This window comes from Phyllobates terribilis, unplaced genomic scaffold (assembly GCF_046119375.1).
Source record: "Phyllobates terribilis strain yellow unplaced genomic scaffold, ASM4611937v1 Scaffold_3__8_contigs__length_932513732, whole genome shotgun sequence".
Classification (NCBI taxonomy): domain Eukaryota; kingdom Metazoa; phylum Chordata; class Amphibia; order Anura; family Dendrobatidae; genus Phyllobates; species Phyllobates terribilis.
Window position 1 is genome coordinate 290,482,901 of NW_027362763.1, and position 21,708 is coordinate 290,504,608.

Genomic DNA, 21,708 nt, shown 5'->3' on the forward strand with positions numbered 1-21,708 from the left:
TTGATACACTGACGATTTTGCAAGTTTTCCCACCTACAAAGAATGGAGAGGTCTGTAATTTTTATTGTAGGTACACTTTACCTGTGAGAGACAGAATCTAAAAATAAAAAAATAGAAAATCACATTGTATGATTTTTAAATAATTAAATTGAATTTTATTTAAAAAAAAAAAGTATTTGATCACCTATCAATCAGCAAGAATTCTGGCTCTCACAGACCTGTTAGTTTTTCTTTTAGAAGCCCTCCTACCTGTATTAACTGCACCTGTGTTGAACTCATAACCTGTATGAAAGACACCTGTCCATGAACTCAATCACATTCCAGCCTCTCCACCATGGCCAAGACCAAAGAGCTGTCTAAGGACACCAGGGACAAAATTGGAGACCTGCACAAGGCTGGGATGGGCTACAGGACAATAGGCAAGCAGCTTGGTGAGAAGGCAAGAACCGTTGGCACAATTATTAGAAAATGGAAGAAACACAAGATGACTGTCAATCTTCCTCGGTCTGTGCAAAATCTCACCTCGTGGAGTAAGGATGATTCTGAGAACGGTCAGGAATCAGTCCAGAACTACATGGGAGGACCTGGTCAATGACCTGAAGAGAGCTGGGACCAAAGTCTCAAACATAACCATTACTAACACATTACACAGTCATGGATTGAAACTCTGCAAGGCACGCAAGTTCCCCCTGCTCTTGCCAGCACATGTCCAGGCCCATTTGAAGTTTGCCAGTCACATCTGGATGAACCAGAGGAGGCATGGGAGAAGGTCATGTGGTCATATGAGACCAAAATAGAACTTTTTAGTATTAACTCCACTTGCCATGTTTGGAGGAAGAAGAAGATAAACTTAAGAACACTGTCCCAACCGTGAAGCATGGCAGGGGAAACATCATACTTTGGGGGTGCTTTTCTGCAAAAGGGATAGGACGACTGCATTGTACTGAAGGGAAGATGGGTGGGGTCATGTATCGCGAGATTTTGGCCAACAACCTCCTCTCAGTAAGAGCATTGAAGATGGGTCGTGGCTGGGTCTTCTAGCATGACAATGACCCAAAAAACACAGCCAGGGCAACTAAGGAGTGGCTCAGTAAGAAGCATTTCAAGGTCCTAGACTGGCCAAGCCAGTCTCCAGACCTGAACCCAATAGAAAATCTTCGAAGGGAGCTGAAACTCAATGTTGCCCAGTGACAGCCCCGAAACCTGAAAGATCTGGAGAAGATCTGTATGGAGGAGTGGGCCAAAATCCCTGCTGCAGTGTGTGCAAACTTGGTCAAGAATGACAGGAAATGTCTGACCTCTGTAATTTCAAACAAAGGTTTCTGTACCAAATATTAAGTTCTGTTTTTCTATTGTATCAAATACTTATTTAATGCAATGAAATGCAGATTAATTATGTAAAAATCGTACAATGTGATTTTCTGAATTTTTTTTTAAGATTCTGTCTCTCACAGTTGAAGTGTACCCATGATAAAAAATTACAGAGCTCTTAATTCTTTGTAGGTGGGAAAGCTTGCAAAATCGGCAGTGTATCAAATACTTATTTTCCCCACTGTAGGTTTTCAAGTTCTGTCAGAAAAGAAATGGGGGATACTCGGGAGATGTCTTAGAAGTGATCGAGTAAGGAACGTATGAGTGTGGTGAAGAGGAGAAGGTCTTGGGAGGGCCGGAGATTGTGTTGGAAGATATTGGGAAATTTGTTCAGAGATATACAGAGAAGATGGATGGATTTGTAGGTCAATGTTAGTAGTTTGGCTCCCAATTCTCCAATGTATTCAGTTCAATGAAGGGATTTTCAGAGGGGAGAGGCAGAGGAGTAACGAGGGGAGAGGTGGATTAGTCGAATCCACCTCTCTAATAGCTTAGGTCATCAATTTGCAGAAAATACATTTCATAAGACCGTCAAAGACCCTGGATAGACATTAAATGATGATATCTAATGGTTGAGACTTTGGCAGTACTTGCAGTATTTTTTGTAGCGACAAGTAATGATCAGTAAAATGGCAAAAGAGTGGAAACAACAAAATATCTCATAAACTGATCAATTACTGTTGAAGCACAGAAAGTGTCCATACACAGATCAAATTCACTTACAACCGGTAATTTTGGCAGGATTGTCTCACAATATATTTTGCATTAGGTTTACTATCTCTCTCTGTCATTTCCTAAATTTCAATAAGCCTGATCCTTTATACCCCAGAAGATAAGCTACTGTCTGGGACCTTTTCCTCCTCATTGAAATAAACATGGATCCTCAGCCAATCTAAAGTAGATATTGAGGCTATGTGCCCACGATGCAGAAGTGCTGCATATTTTTTACGCTTCTCCCTGGCAGGAAAAACGCATGCGGATTTTACATGCATTTTTCCTGCCAGGTAGAAGCGTTAGTTAAGCGTCTTTGCATGCACTTCTGCATGCGGGTTATCAAGCGCTTTTCCAAGTGATTTTAGCATGACTTGGAAAAGTGCTTGACAACTTGCTCACACTATATAAATCCATGCAAACGGCATGGATTTATAGAGTGTGACCAAGTAATAGTTAAAAAGAAGAATAAGAATGGTAAAAAATAAAAAATAAAGTTTATACTTACCTTCCGATGTCCTCCCGGTGTTTTGTCCACGCCGTCCGGTCTCTTGCAATGCTCGCGGTGGTGTGAAGGACCTGCGGTAACGTGATTGAGTCATGTGATGGGTCACATGACTCAGTGACGTCATGGCAGGTCCTTCACAACAGCGCGAGCATTGCAAGAGACCGGACGGCATGGACAAAACACCGGGAGGACATCGGAAGGTGAGTATAAACTTTATTTTTTATTTTAAATTCTTATTTTTACAGATTCTATGGTACCAGGTCTGGATGAGAGTCTCCTCTCCTCCAGACTTGGGTACCATCCGCACATTAGAACGCGCCAATTACGCAAGTACAAATGCAGTCTTGCAGAATTGGTGCGTTCTAATGCAAGTCAATGGCGGCGAATACGCTGCGTGTCCGCAAAATTAATGGACATGCTGCGGATTTTTGAGCGCAGCATAAACGCTGTGGAAAAATACGCAGCATGGGCATTGACAGTGCGGAATTGCATTGGAGACCATGAGGGAAGGTTTACCAAGCGTTTCCCAAGCGTTTACGCTGCGGAAATTCCGCAGTGTAAACGCTTGAAAAACGCATCGTGGACACACAGCCTTATGGACAAGTAAAGAAAAAGAAGGACAATGTAATGCACTTTTGTAGATATGTCTAGCAGTTGTCTAGAATAGTAGCTTGTGCCAGGACAAATAATGATTTATTGAGCATGATAATGCAGTAAAACAGAGTCCACTTACTGCTCACTCGTGTCCAGTGTCACTTGTGTGCTGCTGACGTCTTTTAATCATATTGATTGGCTGTTAAGAGGCTACAAGTAGCATCAAAGAACATGACTATTTTAATAAAAGTCATAATTAAAATGCATTTTCCTGCAAAAATGCTAAAATATTGACAGTGCCTCAAAATACATACATCCAGCTGCTTTGTGGGGTCTCAAACATTAAGGATGACTGCTAAAATGATAATTTTTCAGGTGCAATTTTACAAGGGACAATTATTCTAGATGTTTCATGGAACATAGTGATCTGGAAATAAATCAGCCATGTAAACATTTTTGTCCACTAGTCATCGGTCCTTGATTGTGACTCGCCCCCTGGGCCGTGGGACACTCGGATCCAGGCAACAGGGCAATAATGGGGGTAGTAGTGGCAACCCGGTCCGTGGCACAGGGTGGTCAGACCAGTGGCAGTCTTCTATATGTTTTGCAATGTCCGACTATGCCACCCCTGGATTGCAGTCAGAGTGAACCGCCGCTGCAGGGCAGACCGCTGAGGCTGGTGTTGTGGGTGCAGCAGAGAATAGTATAACTCCCCATGGGAGGAGTGTAGCCTCAGGGCAGTGAGCGTAGATGGTGGGGGTTGTGGTGCCGGGCGTCCCAGTACCATTAGTGCTGACGCGGTAAGAAACACAGAGTCAGTGATGCAGTCCAGGGTCTTTTACTCACAGTTGTTATCCGAGTCACTTCTGCAGTTAATGACTGCCCGAGCCAAGCAGCGTCCACCAGGTGAGGAGCTCGGTCAATCCCCAGGCAATTCAGGAGTATGGCACAGGACCCCCTTCTGTCCTTTCTCTGGCCTCTCGTGCCCCACCAGTGACCACACTTCTGTCCAGCTGCCTCGGGCCTTCTATTGGTGAAACCTGTCGCTGGTTTCCCTGACCCTATGTGGTGCCTTCCTAGTGGGTGTAGCAGGGGGTCGCACCAATAGATGATCACGACCTCCTGTCTTTGGCTGAGGGATAATTTACCTCCACCAACTTGGGAATCGGGTACCCTTATTCTGCCCGACCCTGCACCCATTATCTCGTGGGTTCTTAGGGTCCCTTCTGCCTTCTTGTTTCTGGAGCCTTTCTACTCCTCTTTCTCTCCACCTTTCTTCCTTCTCCTTTTCTCCCTTCTGGCTCTGGCCTCTGTGCTAGGCCTGCCCAGGGAGCTGAGCCCATGCAGCAGCTCTGCTCCCTGCCTTCTCCTCTCACAGGACACTGAACTCTCTCCTAAGATGGCCCCCACCTTTTTATCTGCTTCACTGTGTCTGAGCTCAGGTGACCTGCAATCAATGAGCTCCTTCCTATGCTCCAGAAACCGTCCCCTTCTGCTCCTACATCACTGGGTTCTCTCCCCCCTCCCCACTCCAGCCAGGGACATAGTCAGTCGTGCCTGCATATATATACATGGGAGCACTGTAGAGCTGTCCCCCGGAAATGGGGTGTGTGTGGTGTATGCAGCTAACTGAGCCCTGGTCCATACTCCATCCTTACCTGGGAGTGGAATATCACACCTCTGGTTGAGGTGCAATACCCCTGTAGCGGCCGAACCCTCGGGGCGCTACATTCCCCCCCGGTAAACCACAGCACGTCCTCGGGCTGGAAAAGAGCAAAAACATTTGATTTACAAGACATGCAAAACTTTTTCAATAACTTTTTACATTTAGAAAACGACCAACATTATTCAATTCCCTTTATGGGAAACATTTTTCTCTTTTTCAACACTTCTCTTTTACTAGACTTTATAAAATATTTTGAACACTACCGGAACTCTTTTATCAGACACTATATAAAACATTTTAGTAAATTCTCTTCTTCACTGGCCGCTGTGCAACTTGCAACCAGGTGTCCACTTTTTCAATAAGTGCAAAACTTCAGCAAACTTTCAAACATGAGGGACACTTTGTCCAGAGGTAGACGTTGCAGTTCCTTTATAAAACCAGTAGGGGGCGCTTTAAGAAGCGCAACTATATACAGGGAATTGGCCGCTCCCAGTCCTCGGCCGGTTGGAAAGGGGGGATGGCTGCTCTCAGTCCTCAGCCAGGTAGGGAAGAGGGATGGCTGCTCTCAGTCCTCAGCCAGGTAACAGTTCAATCAGGATCAACTTTGCATCAGACAAACAGTTCCTTTTACCCTGATGGGCAACTATGTACATTTGTGCGCGGCCACTTTTCAGTAGCGGTGTCCTCCTTGCGCACCTTCTTCCTCCTCGCCATATTCTTCAGACCCGTCCGGGTCCTCTGAAGTGTGACTCTCTGCGCCCACCCGGTGGATGTTGAGGGCATACCCGCCCCTTGCGCCGCGGTGCAGTAGGCCTTTGCGGCGGGGCCTGGAGAGGGCCGCTGTTGATAATGCCCGGGATCGGCGGCTCCACCAGGGGGCCCGGGAGCAGGCTGACGCTGGCAGCGTCCGGGACAGGGAGACTCCTCTTACCTGCTCCCGCGACCGCTCCTGTGTCACGCGTCTTCTCCTGTCGCTGGTCGGGGCCCGCGACGGCTGGGGCACTGCCGATGCTGGGCAGCTTAGTCTGCTGCTGGTCCGCCATCTTGCCCTCCATTCCTGATGTCTTCCTCCCCCCTGGTTAACCGTGGCCTACCTTCAGGCGATCCTCTTCTGTAGGCCGCGGCTCCGCTGGCGATGCTCTGGGCGAGGACCTTGCGTCGCGTGCTGGTGACGTCGGCGCCTGCTGGAGCTCCTTCCAGGACCCTGCGCGGCGTCAGTGCATAAGGCGGGTCTTCGGCTCTCGCGCGCTTTCGTCGTCCACGCCCCTCTTCTTCCCACGCGGCGTCCCAAAGATGGCGCCCGATGGCGGGAAAATGGCCGCGGATGGCGGGAAACGGCTGCGGATGGCGGGAAACTCCACAAGGTAAGTGTTAGTCTTTCTTCAGGCACGCAATACCCGCTGGTGGCGGGTTGGTCACGATCCTGCCAACTACGCCAAAGCTGACTCGCCCCCTGGGCCGTGGGACACTCGGATCCGGGCAACAGGGCAATAATGGGGGTAGTAGTGGCAACCTGGTCCGTGGCTCAGGGTGGTCAGACCAGTGGCAGTCTTCTATATGTTTTGCAATGTCCGACTATGCCACCCGTGAATTGCGGTCAGAGTGAACCGCCGCTGCAGGGCAGACCGCTGAGGCTGGTGTTGTGGGTGCAGCAGAGAATAGTATAACTCCCCACGGCAGGAGTATAGCCTCAGGGCAGTGAGTGTAGATGGTGGGGGTTGTGGTGCCGGGCGTCCCAGTACCGTTAGTGCTGGCGTGGTAAGAAACACAGAGTCAGTGATGCAGTCCAGGGTCTTTTACTCACAGTTGTTATCCGAGTCACTTCTGCAGGTAATGACTGCCCGAGCCGAGCTGCGTCCACCAGGTGAGGAGCTCGGTCAACCCCCAGGCAATTCAGGAGTATGGCACAGGACCCCCTTCTGTCCTTTCTCTGGCCTCTCGTGCCCCACCAGTGACCACACTTCTGTCCAGCTGCCTCGGGCCTTCTCTTGGTGAAACCTGTCGCCGGTTTCCCTGACCCTATGTGGTGCCTTCCTAGTGGGTGTAGAAGGGGGTCGCACCAATAGATGATCACGACCTCCTGTCTTTGGCTGAGGGATAATTTACCTCCACCAACTTGGGAATCGGGTACCCTTATTCTGCCCGACCCTTCACCCGTTATCTCGTGGGTTCTTAGGGTCCCTTCTGCCTTCTTGTTTCTGGAGCCTTTCTACTCCTCTTTCTCTCCACCTTTCTTTCTTCTCCTTCTCTTCTTCTCCCTTCTGGCTCTGGCCTCTGTGCTAGGCCTGCCCAGGGAGCAGAGCCCATGCAGCAGCTCTGCTCCCTGCCTTCTCCTCTCACAGGACACTGAACTCTCTCCTAAGATGGCCCCCACCTTTTTATCTGCTTCACTGTGTCTGAGCTCAGGTATCCAGCAACCAATGAGCTCCTTCCTATGCTCCAGAAACCGTCCCCTTCTGCTCCTACATCACTGGGTTCTCTCCCCCCTCCCCACTCCAGCCAGGGACATAGTCAGTCGTGCCTGCATATATATACATGGGAGCACTGTAGAACTGTCCCCCGGAAATGGGGTGTGTGTGGTGTATGCAGCTAACTGAGCCCTGGTCCATACTCCATCCTTACCTGGGAGTGGAATATCACACCTCTGGTTGAGGTGCAATACCCCTGTAGCGGCCGAACCCTCGAGGTGCTACAATTGCCTATGGTACTGTTGGCCATTACAATTAGGCGATGTGCCCACGATGCAGAAATGCTCCGGATTTTTCCTGAGCGTTTCTGCATCTCCCTGGCAGAAAAAACGCATGCGGATTTTACATGCGTTTTCCTGCCAGGGACATGCGTAAGTGAAGCGTTTTTCACAAGCGATTTCGCATGTGGGTTGTCAAGCGCTTTCCAAGCGATTTTTTCATCACTTGGAAAGTGCTTGACAACTTCGTCACACTATATAAATCCATGCAACCGGCATGGATTTTATATAGTGTGACCAAGTTAGTTAATAAAAAAGATAAAAATGATAAAAAATAAAAATAAACATTATACTCACCTTCTGATGGAGCCCGGTCACCTTATCCGATGCGTCCGGTCTCCCCGGTGTGTCGCGGTTATGTAAAAGGACCTTCCATGACGTCATTTAGTCATGTGACAGGTCACGCGACCGCCTCACTTGCCTCAGTTAAGGTCAGTGTTCATGACTCCACCATAAGAAAGAGACTGGGCAAAAGTGGCACACATGGCAGAGTTCCAAGAAAAAAATCACTACTGAGCAAAAAGAACATGTTTGGAGGAAGAAGAAGGATAAGTACAACCCCAAGAACATCATGACAACCGTGAAGCATGGTGGAGGAAACATACTTTGGGGGTGCTTTTCTGCAAAGGGGACAGGACAACTGCACCATATTGAAGGAAGGATGGATGGGGTCATGTATTGCGAGATTTTGGCCATCAACCTCCTACCTTGAGTAAGACCATTGCAGATGGGTCTTGTCTGGGTCTTCCAGCATGAAAATGACTCAAAACACACAGCTAGGGCAACTAAGGAGTGGCTCCGTAAGAAGCATTTCAAGGGCCTGGAGTGGCCTAGCCAGTTTCCAGACCTGAACCCAATAGAAAATCTTTAGAGGGAGCTGAAACTCAATGTTGCCCAGCCACAGCCTCGAAACCTGAAAGATCTGGAGAATATCTGTATGGAGGAGTGGGACAAAATTCCTGCTGCAGTTTGTGCAAACTTGGTCAAAAACTACAGGAAACGTTTGACCTCTGTTATTACAAACAAAGGTTTCTGTACTAAATATTAAGTTCTGTTTTTCTATTGTAGCAAATACTTATTCCATGCAATAAAATGCAAATTAATTATGTAAAAATCATACAATGTGATTTTCTGGATTTTTTTTTAAGATTCTATTTCTCACAGGTGAAGTGTACCTACAATAAAAATTTCAGACCTCTCCATTCTTTGTAGGTGGGAAAACTTGCAAAATCGGCAGTGTATCAAATACTTATTTTCCCCATTGTATATACATACACACAGTGGCATGCAAAAGTTTTCCGCCACCTTGACTTTTTATTTACTTTGTTACATTAAAACTTGTATTTAAATATTTTTGTGATCCGATATGTGTGTGATGCATCAGCACTAAATAGTCTAAGTTGGTGAAGTAAAATGAGAAAAATCTAGGTATAAATTTAATTTATGTGATTAAATAACTAAAAATTAGCATGTGCATTTATATTCACCCCCTAAAGTCAGCACTTTGAAGAGCCTCCTTTTGTGGTAATTACAGCTGCAAGTTGCTTTGGATAAGTCTCTATGAGCTCTCCACATCTTGCCACTGGGATTTTTGCCCATTCCTCAAGGCAAAACTGCTCCAGCTCCTTCAAGTTAGATGATTTCCTCTGGTGAGCTGCAATCTTCAAGTCTGACCACAGATTCTCAATTGGATTAAGATCTGGGCTTTGACTAGGCCACTCCTAAACATTGACACATTTCCCCTTAAACCACTCGAGTGTTGCTTTAGCAGTATGCTTAGGGTCATTGTCTTGATGGAAGGTGAACCTCCGTCCCAGTCTCAAATCACTGACAGACAAATAGATTTTACGCAAGAATATCCCTGTATTTTGCACCATCCATCTTCCCCTCGACTCGGACCATTTTCCCTGTCCCAGCTGCCGAAAAACATCCCACAGCGTGATGCTGCCACCACCATGTTTCACTGTGGGGAAGGTGTTTTTGTGGTGATGAGCTGTGTTCGTTTGGCGCAAGACATAGCATTTACCTTGGTCTCCAAAAAGTTAAATTTTGGTCTCATCTGACCACAGCAACTTCCTCCATACATTTGGGGAGTCTCCCACATGTCTTTTGGCAAACTCAAAATGAGCCTTACAATTTTTGTTTGCAATTAAAGGCTTTTTTCTGCCCAGTCTTCCATAAAGGTCACCTCTATGGACTGTACGGCTTATTGTAGTCATATGGACAGATACCCCAGTCTCTGCTTGGGAACTCTGCAGCTCCTTCAGGGTTACCTTTGGTCTCTGTGCTGCCTCTCTGATTAATGCCCTCCTTGCTTGAGCTGACAGTTTTGGTGGGCAGCCCTCTCTTGGCAAGTTTGTTGTGGTACCATGTTCTTTCCATTTGATGATAATGGATTTGATGGTGTGACGCGCCCCTGGGCCTACTTGGTGTAGCGTTGCGCACGCGGGGACTACCCGGAGCCGGGCCTGTTAGGGGTAGTAGTCTCGTGGCGGTGACCCGGTCCGTGCCCAGGGAGTCAAACTGTGTGGCTGAGTATTAGCAGTAGATGTTGGATGACTACGCCACCCGTTGAATGCAGCTATGGAGCTGCCGCTGCAGGGCAGACCGCTGAGGCCGGTGGAAGGATTGTGCAGCGTGGATGGGATAACCCCCAACGGGAGGGGTATGGCCTCAGGGCAGTCGACGTGGATGATGGGGGTAGCAGGAACCACTCAGAGACGATGCGGTGTAGTTCAGGGTCTTTACTGGTGATAAAGATAGACCCTCCCGGAGTACTGGCTAGCGATCGGGGCCTGGTCAGTCTTTGAGCAGATGGGATTTCCCCTGGCCAGGCGGAGTTGTAGGCCTCCCCAACTAATTGTACTCTTCTGGCTACCTTGCTAGAGGCGGGTAAAAGTAGCCCACGTCCCTGAGTGTACCGTGTGGTGCTCACCCGTATGGCCGGTGACTCGGGGCCTTCTAGTGGCTTCCGCTCCACGATGGCGGTGCTGGTCCCACGCGTGTGACCGTGCCTTCGGGTTTCTTGGCCAGAGGACCTGAAATCCCCTGCCGGTCGGTTTCTGCTGCTGGGTAAGGATTAGTCCCCACAGCCTCGGACTCCGGGTTCGGTGGTAACTCTTCAATCAGGGCGAGCTCTTCAGCTGCCAGCCCCTGATTCCTTGTAGCACTGCTCCCACTGAGCTCCTGATCTTTCTTTCCTATAGCTGCTCCTCTTCTTAACTCTCCTTCTTAACTCACTAACCATGCCTCAGCCCCAGTTTATATAGGGGAAGTTCTTCCCCTCCCAGGACTGGGCAGGAGGTGTGGCATGCATAGGATTCCTGACCAAGAGACCTCCCACCTGCTCTCAGACGTAATATCTCTATCACTGTGGCAACCAGACCCCTGGGGTGTCACAGGTGCTCAGGGGATCCTCAGAGATTTGGATATATTTTTTATAACCCAACCCTGACTTGTACTGCTCAAATTTGTCCCTGACTTGTTGGAGATCTTAATGATCTTCATAGTGTTGTTTGGTTAGTTGTGCTTCTTGCTTAATGGTGCCTCTTGCTTAATGTTGTTTCAGCTTCTGTGGCCTTTCAGAAAAGGTTTGTATATACTGACAGACCATTTGACATTTAGATTGCACACAGGGGGACTTATTTTCGCTAAGCCAGTGACTTATAAAGGTATTTGCTTGCATCAGAAATTTTTAGGAGCTTCATCACAAAAGGGGTGAATACATATGCACATGCTAATTTTTAAGCATTTGATCCCATAAATTTAAGCAATGCCTATATTTTTCTCACCTCACGTCACCAACTTATACTATTTAGTGCTGATGCATCACACTCAAATCAGATTAGAAAAATATTTAAACACAGGTTGTAATGTAACAAAATAGGTAAAAAGCTAAGAGTGGTGAATAGTTTTGCAAGCCACTGGATATATCAGGATGGGGCTCAGGATAAGGGACATATATATCCCCCACCCTGGTATGTATGTCCCATATCCTGGGACCCATTCTGGTATATATGTCCTTATCCTGGGCCCTATCCTTGTATACTGTATAGAGTTGTGCTCAAAAGTTTACATACCGCAGCAGAATTATTGCTTTCTTGGCCTTGTTTCAGAGAATATGAATGATTGTTTTTTCGTGATATATTGTACTTCATGATTGTGGCAAAATTTCTTCGATATCACTTGCGTTTATTTGTGAAAAAAATGGAAATTTGGCGAAAATTTTTAAAATTTTGCAATTTTCAAAGTTTCAATTTTTATGCCCTTAAATCAGAGAGATATGCCACACAAAATAGTTAATAAATAACATTTCCCACATGTCTACTTTACATCAGCACAATTTTGGAACCCAAATTTTTTTTATTAGGGAGCTATAAGGGTTAAAAGTTGACTAGTGATTTCTCATTTTTCCAACAAAATTTACAAAACCATTTTTTTTAGGGACCACATTACATTTGAAGTCACTTTGAGGAGTCTTTATGACAGAAAATGCCCAAAAGTGACACGATTCTAAAAACTGCACCCCTCAAGGTGCTCAAAACCACATTCAAGAACTTTATTAACCATTCAGGTGCTTCACATGAATTTTTGGAATGTGGAAGAAAAAAATTAACATTTAACTTTTTTCACAAAAATGTTACTTTAGACCCAAATTTTTTTATTTTTGCAGGGGTAACAGGAAAAAATGGACCCCAAAATTTGTTGTGCAATTTCCCCTGAGCATGCAGATACCCCATACGTGGGGAAAAAGCACTGTTTGGGTGCATGGCAGGGTTCGGAAGGGAAGGAGCACCATTTGACTTTTTGATTGTAAAATTTGCTTGAATAATTAGCGGACGCCATGTTGCATTTGGGGAGCCCCTGATGTGCCTAAACAGTGGAAACCCCCTACAAGTGACACAATTTTGGAAACTAGACCCCTCAGGGAACTTATCTAGATGTGTGGTGAGCACCTTGAACCCCCAGGTACTTCACAGAAGTTTATAACATTGAGCCGTAAAAATAAAATTTTCACATTTTTCCCACAAAAATGTTTTTCAGCCCCCAATTTTGCATTTTCATAAGGGTAACAAGAGAAATTGCACCATACAGTTTGTTGTGCAATTTCTCCGGAGTAAGCAGATACCCCATATGTGGGGGAAAACCACTGTTTGGGCGCACGGCAGGGTTCGGAAGGGAAGGAGCGCCATTTGACTTTTTTAATGTAAAATTTGCTTGAATAATTAGCGGATGTGCCCCTGATGTGCCTAAACAGTGGAAAACCCCCACAAGTTACACCATTTTGGAAACTAGACCCCTCAGGGAACTTATCTAGATGTGTGGTGAGCACCCTGAACCCCAAAGTGCTTTACAGAAGTTTATGACATGGAGCCGTGAAAATAAAAAAATCAAAGTTTTTCCACAAAAATGATGTTTTAGCCCCAATTTTTTTATTTTCACAAGAGCAGAAAATGGACCCCAAAAACTGTTGTGCAATTTCTCCTGAGTACGCTAATACCCCATATGTGGGGATAGTGTTTGGGCGCACGGCAGAGTTCAGAAGGGAAGGAGCACTGTATGACTTTTTGAACGCAAAATTGGCTGGAATTGAGAGTGGACGCCATGTCGTGTTTGGAGAGTCCCTGATGTGCCTAAATAGTGGAAACCTCCCACAAGTGACCCCATTTTGGAAACTAGAGCCTTCAAGGATTTCATCAAGGGTTATAGTGAACATTTTGAACCCAGAGGTACGACACAGAATTTGATAACATTAGGTCATCATATTGAATAAGTAGTCATTAGTCTTGAGCGCAAGTGCTCGTTACTTGAGTTTGCATCGGGTACTCGGGTATGCACCATGTATCGCGCGTGCTAGAGTCCCCGCTCGCATGTTTCACGGTTATTAGACACCCAAAAAATACATGCGGGGATCGCTCGTGCATGGCAGGCAATCCTCGCGAGTTTTTTTTGGCCACGAAGCATATGGGGCGGAGACTCTAGCATGTCACTCGAGCACCCGCGATACTCAGTGCATACCCGAGCACCCAATGCAACGCTCAACACTAGTCGCCATATCGTCATCTTTTTTTTTTACTTTTGAAAAAAATCCCAACCCTAATACAGCCCCAACCCTAACCCCAACCCCAACCCTAACCCTAAAACAACCCTAACCCTAGAGTTTATTTTTTACGCCGTTCCTCATGCGGTATAAGTGACTAGACAACTTTATTCTTTGGGTTGGTGCGATTACAGCGATGCTAGAATCATATCTGTTTTTTATGATTAACAGCTGTCACACACTAAAAGACGCATTTTTTTGTAAAATCTAGTTTTTGCATCGCCATATTTTGAGAGCTATAATTTTTCCAGATTTTGGCCGACAGAGTCACATGACGGCTTGTTTTTTGCGGGATGAGTTGACGTTTTTATTGGTACCATTTTCAGGCACGTGACATTTTTTGATCGCTTTCTATTCCGATTTTTGGGAGGCAGAATAAACAGAAACCAGCAATTCCGGAATTGTTTTTATGGTTTTTTTTAATGCTGTTCCGCGTGTGGTAAAATTGATAAGGTAGCTTTATTCTTTGGGTCAGTACGTTTACAGCGGTACCACATTTATATAGCGAAATCAACAGGGCGTACTAATACGTACCTGGCTCTTAAAGCCCAGGGCACAGGTACGTATTAGTATGCATTGGGCTGTAAAGGGGTTAATGACAACCAAAAACATCCAAATGACCCGGATCAAAAGTTCACATACCCTGGTGATTTTGGCCTGATAACATGCCCAGAATTTGACACAAATGGGTTTGAATGGCTACTAAAGGTAACATCCTCACCTGTGACCTGTTTGCTTGTAATCAGTGTGTGTGCATAAAAGCTGAGTGAGTTTCTGGGATCCAGACAGACTCTTGCATCTTTCATCCAGCCACTGAAGTTTCTGGATTGTGAGTCATGGGGAAAGCAAAATAATTTTCAACGGATCTACGGGAAAAGGTAGTTGAACTGCATAACACAGGAAAGGGATGCAAAAAAATATCCAAGGAATTAATAATGCCAGTCAGCAGCGTTCAAACTGTGATTAACAAATGGAAAATCAGGGGCTCTGTAAAAATCAAACCACGGTCAGGTAGACCAACAAAGGTTTCGGCCACAACTGCCAGGAAAATTGTTTGTGATGCAAAGAAAAACCCACAAATAACATTAGCTGAAATTCAGGACTCTCTGAAAACTAGTGGTGTGGCTGCTTCAAGATGCACAATAAGGAGGACTTGAAGAAAAATGGGCTGCATGGTCGAGTCACCAGAAGAAAACCATTACTGCTCAAATGCCACAAAGTATCTCACCTACAATACGCCAAACAGCACAGAGACAAGCCTCACAACTTCTGGAACAAGGTAATTTGGAGTGATGAAACCAAAATTGAACTTTTTGGCCACACCCATTAACGTTACATTTGGAGAGAGGTCAACAAGGCCTATGATGAAAGGAACATCATTCTTACTATAAAGCACGGAGGTGGATCGCTGATGTTTTGAGGATGTGTGAGCTACAAAGGCACAGGAAACTTGGTAAAAGTTGAAGGAAAGATGAATGCATCATGTTATCAGCAAATACTGGAGGCAAATTTGCACTTATCAGCGTGGAAGCTGCGCATGGGACACACTTGGAAGTTCCAACATGACAACGATCCAAAACACAAGGCCAAGTCGACCTCTCATTGGCTACAGCAGAACAAAATGAAGGTTCTGGAGTGGCCATCTCAGTCTCCTGACCTCAATATCATTGAGCCACTCTGGGGAGATCTCAAGCGCGCAGTTCATGCTAGACAGCCCAGGAATTTACAGGAACTGGAGGCTTTTTGTCAAGAAGAATGGGCAGCTTTACCATCTGAGAAAATAAAGAACCTCATCCACAGCTACCACAAAAGACTTCAAGCTGTCATTGATGTTAGAGGGGGCAATACATGGTATTAAGAACTGGGGTATGTGAACTTTTGATCAGGGTCATTTGGATATTTTTGTTGTCATTAAGATTTAAAAAGAGAAAACACAGTAGTTTGACAATAAATGGCTTCACCCAACCAATAACCATGAGTGGAGAAAAAGTTTTTTTATTATCATTCATATTCTCTGAAACAAGGCCAAGAAAGCAAAAATTCTACCGGGATAAGTAAACTTTTGAGCACAACTCTATATCCCCCATTCTTGACCCCATCCTGGGATCCATTATATATATCCCCCCATCCTGGTATATGTCCCTTATCCTGGGCCCCATCCTGGGCTCCATTCTGGTATATGTCCTTATCCTGGGCCCCATCCTGGTAATATATCCTTTATCCATGCTGGTATATGTCCCCCGTTCTGCTGCTGTTCTTTAATGCATAGAAAAAATAAACCATTATACTCACCTTCCCACGCGGCGTCCTCTATGAAGCCAGCAGCTTAATTCAGCGTGATTATGACGGGGCGCATGGCAGTGCACGTGCATGCCGACGTCAGCTACTTGCCTCTGATTGGCCGGCAATGTGTATTGCCATGCACTGACCCGAGGGATGCACAACCAGTGGAAACTTCTGCTGGCATTGGCAGGCCTCTCACCTGCCAGGCCCGGTCGCGACCTATGTGACCGCGGTTGTTACGCCCCTGTATAAATATATATACACACATACACAAGCAGTTAAGCAGTTCATAGAGTGCAGATTACATGAAGTTGTTTTGGAACATTCTGTGTGGTCATGTGACTTTTATATTATGTGGACAACTGAGTCCTTTACGAAGGGCCGTAGACCGTCTGATGTACTAATCTACCTATTGCCTTTATTCTTGTACCATAACTTGGACAGGTACTGTGATCTTACATTTGTCATCACTCCCACTATATGTTGTATAATGCCACTATACTATTATATATATTCACAGATAACACATATACAGTAAAAGGAAGATACAGCTGGCCGATATAGGTTCAATGTATTTTCTCTGGGAAGCTGTTGAACCTGTTTGATCTGACAAGGTAGAGAAGAATGTCCAATGACACAAGAACATAAACAACTTACAGAGGGTTCAAGAGCCGTACAGTCTTTGTCTGGATATTTACAAGCACTTTTCACTTAAAGAGGATTTTTCACTAGAGTTTTCTATTTCAACTAAGTACCCCCTCCAATTGCCGCAGCTCCACTGGTTTTGAAACAGTTTTTCTTTTTTTTTCTGTTCCTCTCTGTTCCAAAGTTATGTCCCTGATTGTAAAGATGCAAATTTTCCCTTCAGCCAACTGGGTGTATACCACAGAACTTCTCTGTGATCATTTGCCTTTTCTCCTCTATGATAGAAGTTCTGTGGCATCTGCTGGGAGATGTAGTTTTCTAGGCAATAAGCAGGTACAGTACACCCATTCACCTCTGTGAAGAAAGTTGCACATATGGGCAGAAAGGAACGAAAATATTATGGGCAGCGCGGTGGCTCAGTCGTTAGCACTGTCGCTTTGCAGCTCTGGGGTACTGGCAGGGCCGGCGTCATCACCCAGCACACCCGGACAAGTGCAGGGGCCCTGAGCAAGCAGGAGGGGCCCACTCGCCATCGGAGACACCGGCACGCTGTGGGGCACGTGAGTTGTGGGAGCCCAATACCTTCGCCCGAGAGTGGACCCCCTCGCTTGCTTAGGGCCCAGGAACTTGCAATACATACCTCTCCTTGTTCCACCGCAGCTCTGGTGTCTTCTGCGTCTTCTGACTCTGCGACATCTCAGGACAGAGGCGTGATGACGTCACTACAGCACGCCATCTGTATTGAGCAGTCACAGTGCAGAGAGGTAGAACATGCTGAGGAGTCCAGAGCAGCGGCCAGTGAGGAGAGGTATTTTATTTTTTTTAATGTATGCAGCATTATATGGGGCCCATCCTGTATGGAGCAATATATGGGGCCCATACTGTGTGGAACACTATATGGGGCCCATTCTGTATGGAGCAATATATGGGGCCCATACTGTATGGAGCAATATATGGGCCCATACTGTATTGAGCAATATATGGGGCACATACTGTATGGAGCTATGTATGGGGCCCATTCTTTATGCAGCAATATATGGGGCCCATACTGTATGGAGCAATATATGGGGCCCATTCTGTATGGAGCACTATATAGGGCCCATTATTCTGTATGGATCATTATATGGGGCCCATTATTCTATATGAAGCATTATATGAGGCCCATTATTCTGTATGGAGCATTATATGGGATCCATTATTTTGTATGAAGCAATATATGGGGCTCATTATTCTGTATGGGGCAATATATGGGGTCCATTATACCATATGGAGCACTATGTGGTGCACATAATGCTGTATGGAGAACTTTGTGGTGCCCATAATACTGTATGGAGGATTATGTGGTGCCCATAATAATGTATGGAGGACAATGTGGTGCCCATATTACTGTATGGAGGACTATGTGGTGTCCTTAATACTGTATGGAGTACTATGTGGTGCCCATAATACTGAATGAAGGACTATACTGTCCGGTCTAAAATGAAAACTTTTGACTCCCCCCAGGTAACGCACTGTGCTCTGTGAGGATTTTCCGGTTTCTGAGCTATTGTAGAATTTTCAATAGATATCACTCATGTAATGTAAGAAGTAAGTGAAATCTTTGGCATTGTACTGTATCTATATTTCTGTGCCATTTCTGTACATCATGAATCGTGGTATGTGTTAAAGGAGCCCAATGAGTCTCTTTCGCCCGGGGCCCACGAAATCCTGGAGCCGACCCTGGGTACTGGGTTCAAATCCCACCAAGGACAACATCTGCAAGGAGTTTGTATGTTCACCCTGAGTTTGCGTGGGTTTCCTCTGGCTGGTCCTGTTTATTTCCACACTGCAAAAACATACTAAATAGTGATCCCTATTGGGAACAGTGATGACAATATGCGTAAAGTGCTGCGGAATATGATGGTGCTATATTATGCAAAGCATAATTATAAAATATATGTAAAGGGAGAACAAAGTAAATAGATTTTGACATGGACAGATTATGTCAGGTAGAGAAGGATCATTGGAATTCCAGTGATCGATCCTTTTGTTTTCAGGAGCGATAAGATGCTGCCACAATTCTGGCAGCGGCTTTCTCCTCTCTCTCAGTTGAAGGCATACAAGCACTTGGCTAAGATGAGCTCTCACGTGGTTCGGAACAAACCTTTGCCCTTCAATTAGCTGGTGTGTGGCCAGTCTTATACTTTGTATGACCAAATTGTAATTATTCAATCCTCATGAGATGTTAAATTAACACCCTTGCGGTGTATGAACATGATACTACAGCTCACCATAGATGTAAAGATTATCTTCATTTCTGGTATCCACTCAGTGAAACATTGCAGAAGAAGTGTAGTAGTAGGCAATGAACCATCAGGAGAACTCTTGCAGGATGTGCCAGACGAAATCAAGCGGAACCAAGTTGTGCTAGAAGAGTTGAAGGGAGAGCAAATTCAGATGCCGGACCTGATCAGGTGACCTCCAGGAAGGATTTCCTGAATATAAAAGTCCAGCATGCCAAGCCACAAGGTGATATGGCCCCAGGCTGCAGAGCGGAGTAGATGTGCTCCAGAGATACCGCAGAACCCAGCGCGACAGGCCTCAGCCGGAGGCCTGCTTCGCACAAGATTTGGACACCACCTGATAAGCTCCGGACTCCTCACAGAAGTGTCCCGAGTTCTGCGCAGGTTGATGAGTCAGGACCTGCGCTCTGCACTGAGTAAGTTCCTGGAACCCGACGTAGCCTGTCAAGAGCCGAGGTGTGGATCCCCTTACCCCAAGCGTGAGAGACTATCGTTGACTGTGAAGCCGAGAAGAACTGAGAGAAGACTGCGCCAGGAGAGACGCGCCAACAGTGGTAGAGGAACCACGCAAGTGAACAGGGCCGTCACTTCCAACTTTCACCTACGGTATCGGGGACAGTTGGGATTAGGACTTCAGGTTGGGAGGGGGCCAGTTGGTGCGTGGGAGGCTCAATGACCTGAATAACTATATCCGAAAGAGACTTGCGGCCTAGCTGGAAGAACCGGTGATCCCGGCTAGGGCAATATAAAGAGAACTCTCATGGTGACCCCACGACTGGGTGCATCACAGTTTTGCAAAGAACTTTACTGTTATTCACGGAAAGTACTTCTTATTGTTATTTCAAGTTATTGTTTATTACCCTTGTTATTAACCCCATTTCATAATAATTATTATACATATAAATTGGTTATATCAACCTCTGACTGTTCCCATCTTGTGTCTCTGTGCGTTGCATTTCGGCACCTGTGTTACATTTGGCGTAGTCGGCAGGATGCAACATTCAGACACAGAGATGGTGAACCAGTCCGTGACTGAGTCCGGCAGGGGACATATACCCTTCGGACCTATGCTCAGCAACCTTCGGGAAGCAGCATGTCACTGTGGGACTGGGTAGAAAGACTGAGAAGTATGCTACGCATGTATCCCCTGACCCCTTCCGCCCAGGCTGAGCTGGCCTTCCTGACTCTTGATGGGGAAGCCCAGTAGACCATGATGTACCGCCCACCTTGGGACCTAAAGTGATAAAAATCTTGGAGGACATGCACGGTGATACCACGGACCTGGGGTACTTACATCTGCGGTTATTTCAGTGGGTCCAAGGGGAAAAATGAGACCATAAATCAATATGTTAATGCATTGCAGGAAGTGACGGCTCATATCGTCAAGAAGACTCGAGATGAGAACTGAGAACTGGGACCATTAGACGAAGTATTGCGTGACCAACTGATTGCTGGCCTGAAGGATCCCTCGCTGAAACAGATCTTAAAGGAGCGACTACGCTTGAGTCCTGATCTAGGCTTCCTGGAGGTTGGGGCCGAAGCTAGAGTCCTGGAGAAAGAGATTCCTGTTCTGAAGGCCACAGTCCGGAGCCATGAAGTGGCCACTCCTGAATTAATCCACAAAGAGCCCGACTGGGTGACGGAGATACATCAAGAGATCCAGGATATTCGAGATGAGCTGTGCAATATTAAAGGGACCCCCACTGCCCTCTCCCTGGCAGACCATACAGCCCCAAGTGGACAGAGGTCAGAGCGAGAGAGGCGTTCCTACTGAACTACACCACGCCGTATACCCAGCCCATTAGAGGGCTAGAGTGTTGGACCTGCAGTGGTGGAGGATATATCTCCAAAGACTGCCCGAGTCGAGAAAGAAGACGGGGGCAGCCATTAAACTGAAACGCCCCATGATCGTGGAGCATACCGTGGGGATATGAGTCTCAGAAGGTGGGAGGGAGAACTCTGAGGACATTGTCTCCGAGAGGCCCATCATCTGGGCTGAAGTTAATGGGCGACGGATTCGTTGTTTAATGGACACAGGGTCTCAGGTGACCACTATGCCTGAGACGTATTTCCAAAGTCATTTCCCTGAAGTTGCTCACTCCTGGAAGGAACCCACTGTCCGTCTGGTGGCGGCTAATCAACTACCTATTCCAGTAGCAGGAGTAGTATGGATGTCCATGGAAGTCTGCCAGTTGTGTGTTATTCAACCTATTCACACTTGGTCGCTGACCAATACCATACTACAAGGCCACTGCCGAAAACCGTGGTCATCAGACGTGATCCGATATTACTGCGGTAATAATTGTGACATTTTGGGAAGCGTGGCAAATATTACACTCCAGTTAAAATGGACAAGGAGCATGGCAAGGGATGAGGAAATGGACGTGATGGTGATGGTGCACGCAGTGGCTGAGGCCATGGGCAAGTTAAAATTGTGCCTGCAGAGGGAGCACAACAAGCACCCACATCATGTTGCCCTACCTTCCTGTCCCACTTTGTAGGGGGCTGCAGAACACCACTATTGAAGCCAGAGCAGTGTGAAAAGGTTGTTGGTTGGATAGCAGATAATGCTTCCAGTCAGTTTGTCACTACCACCACCCTGTCTTCCACACGGTCCAGTCTCAGTAGCCATGAGTCTGGACCACATATTCCTCACCCTAATCCTCCTTCCTCCCACCATGCCGAGTGACCGGAGACAAATGATCTCACACTTGGACACTTCGAAGAGCTGTTCGATTTTCCATTCATAGATACGGGCCTCTCGCCCAGCCCGCTTCAAGCGGGGCAAGAGGAGATCGCATG